This window comes from Hordeum vulgare, chromosome 5H, assembly GCF_904849725.1.
Source record: "Hordeum vulgare subsp. vulgare chromosome 5H, MorexV3_pseudomolecules_assembly, whole genome shotgun sequence".
Taxonomy (NCBI): Eukaryota; Viridiplantae; Streptophyta; class Magnoliopsida; order Poales; family Poaceae; genus Hordeum; species Hordeum vulgare.
Genome location: NC_058522.1, coordinates 514,600,389 through 514,603,462, shown reverse-complemented (window position 1 = coordinate 514,603,462; position 3,074 = coordinate 514,600,389). Strand labels below are relative to the sequence as shown.

General features: G+C 45.8%; 1 pseudogene; it reads right to left on the bottom strand.

Annotated features, from left to right (window-relative positions):
* Window positions 1-1,207: 1,207 nt before the first annotated feature.
* Window positions 1,208-1,837, bottom strand: LOC123399630 (annotated as a pseudogene).
* Window positions 1,838-3,074: the final 1,237 nt, after the last annotated feature.

The window sequence follows — 3,074 nt, the reverse complement described above, 5'->3', positions numbered from 1 at the left end:
CTATCATCTGGTCTCCCTTCGCCTTTCTGCACTATCACTTGAAAGTTCAATGACAGCCACGGCCAAACAATGCGCCAGTCACCCACCCAGCGCATGACCTGGTCAAAATCAGGGTAGCCACACTAATTGATCGACACGATGGGCCCTTGGAGCTCAAATCCCCAGGCTTTGATGAATCTAAAGATGAGTGAGGACATGAAAAACCTTTTTCTACGGGTGAGGATATGAAAAACCTAAGGAGAGAAATTGAAGAGCATATACAATCTCAAAATGTGTTTGGCAGATTTCTTGTGAAAGGATCACATGTCGCTTCCAAAAACCGAAATGTAGATGTTAACAACGATGAGATTCATGTTTGACAGTACTACTAAGCGAGATTGACTTAGATTTTCTTTTTTTTATAAGGTAGTTCTTCGATAAATCCGCACTACTGCAATGATTAATCTTTATCTAATAATTAAGAGGCTATCGTTTTCGTCGGAAAACCCATCGAGGTGATTTTACAAAAAAGCCTTTACTATTTATGACATTAAACTCGTAGTATATATTAAATATTTTTTTAAATACTCATATCTTTTAAACCGTAACTCTAAATTTAACATATTATACATGGAATTTGATTAGAAAAATATGTAGAATTTAAATATGATATTATTTTATCTGTTAAACGTTTAATAAAAATACTATCTAGGGTGCAATCTTAATAAATAAGTCATTATTCGTCTTTCTTTCATACCGGTACTCATCCGGGTTGGGGATGAACACGTCAACAAAATCAAGATTAGAGATGAAACTGAAGGTCACTTGACTGATTCTTTGTACGTATTAAATCTACATGCAAGTCGTGTTAAAATAGAAGACCTGTGAAATTTTGAACTGCATTTTTGTAGGATAAGACCATCTTTATTTATATCGTAACTATAAATTCTCAAATTATAGACATTTTTTATAAATTAAGAGCGTGTGTCGTGTGGTATTTCTTTCTCCCGTTGCAACGCATGGGCCCTTTTGCTAGTAATGAAAAAAATACCCTAATTGGCTTCCCATTACACAACACACAAGCCATTATTAAAAGACAATTTATTGGATATATTAGCGGAACCATTTATTGAATTTATTGCATGGGTAACATGATTGACTCTCGGAATCCGTCCCTTACATGTAATGGCTGAGGCAATCGACAACACACAATTTCAGAGCAAATACATTAGGAATATAGGAGGGGATTGACCACATGACCAATGAATAGAACCACACCAGAATTGTCTTCCCGAAGAAGGAAGGTGAAAGGGTGATCCGCGATGAAATCCAGGACCAGAGGCATCTTTGCGTGTTGCGGGACCAATTTAAGACTAGTTGCTGCCGCAGCCTCAGTTCCTTCTTCATCGACTTCGATAAACGCTTGTTGGAAAACAGATGAGATGTAAAGACCTTGTGGCATTGGGGAATCCACCATCTCCGAAAGATCCGCTTCAACACTAAATGGCAGCTAGAGACCCAAACTCTTGAGCAAATTAGATGCTTCAATTCCAAATGATATCTTGAACTTTGGGAGCTTGAATTGCCTAAGTGCAACCCTATCCCTTGGGATATGCCGCTCCAGGAAGTCTGGTTCAACACTCAATTTTTCGGCCAAGCTCGAGAGACCACCTGGTGCTTCTGGAAGAAGGATATACATGGAGAACTGCCTCTTGTCCCCACCTTGCTTGTAAGGAAGCTTAAGTATCTTCAACCCATGAGAAGACGAAAGTTATTGGTCTTCTAAGCTTGACATGAATGGTGTTTGCAGTGAGGTCCCATCAAGAAGGTAGAAGTAGTCATTTTTTGTTTGATATCAATCAAAATTCAACCCATCATGCTTGCTGGATCAAGAAGGCTGAGATCATCGTCGAGCTGTACGTGTGCTGAACGCGGAGGTGCCGTTCGTTCGGCGCTAGATCGGAACGGATCATGGGACGGATCGAGGGACGGTTCGTGGCACGGTTCGAGGGACGTGAAGACGTTCCACTATATCAACAACGTGTCTTAACGCTTCCCGTTGTGCGATCTACAAGTCCCATCCCATCTGGTCGCCAGCCGTTGTGCGATATATTGCTTCCCGTTGGTCGGTCGCCAGCCGGACGGACTGCCCCGTCCCATCAAGTCGTACAGCGGTACGCACGCAAGACAACTCCGCATGGCAACAGTGCCCCTGGCATAGGCTAGGGCCATAGCAGGATGATGGTGCCGTCAACATGGCTACAAGGGGCCTAGACAACACCGACGTCGGCTAGACAGCGTGGCCCTGTAGCCCTGGCGGCCCGGCGCATTAAACCGCTGGTTGCATAGGCCGGCGAGCCCCATGACAAGACCCGGCAGCCGGTGGGCCCCCCAGGTCGGCCAGAGGTTGACGCCTAGGTCCCACCGGCGATCTTATCTTGAACATTGTATAACTAGGTTGCACTATAAAGCCTCCCCCAGCCCCCCGAGAGAGGGGCTGGCTCCCTTCGCATTAACACACACATACACCACACCGATACAGCTCTAGGAGCACCCTTGTATTGTGATTCCCTATAGTCACACAGGCAGGACGTAGGGGTATTATCTCACCGGAGGGCCCTGAACCTGGTTACACCGGCGTCATGTGTCTTGCGCCCAAACCCGTTCCCAGACACCGCCGGCGCCCATCGGCCCCAATCCATGAGTTAAGCCACCCTATGTCACCTGTCCCGGAAATACCACGACAGTCTATACTCCTCGTTCAACAAAGCATCAGAATTCATCATTTTCCCTAAAAAAATCGCAAGAAACCAGGTTGGACAATCTGTCGAACACATAGAATGCAAGGGGCATCCTACGAGTTGTCGGACGTTCCATGGTGGTGTCCGGGCCAGCGGCGATGTACCCGGCTGCGAGGATGGGAGGGAGGAGTGTTGTGCGGGTGTTGGGCCGGGAGTGCGCACAACGGAGGAGTAGCAAGACAGACACCATAGAGGAGGAAGAAGAGAAGCGAGCCAATGGGTGAATTGATGGATTTCATGCAATTTATGATGGGGGTAGGCCTGTTGGTCGGACGCATACGAACGTCCCATATC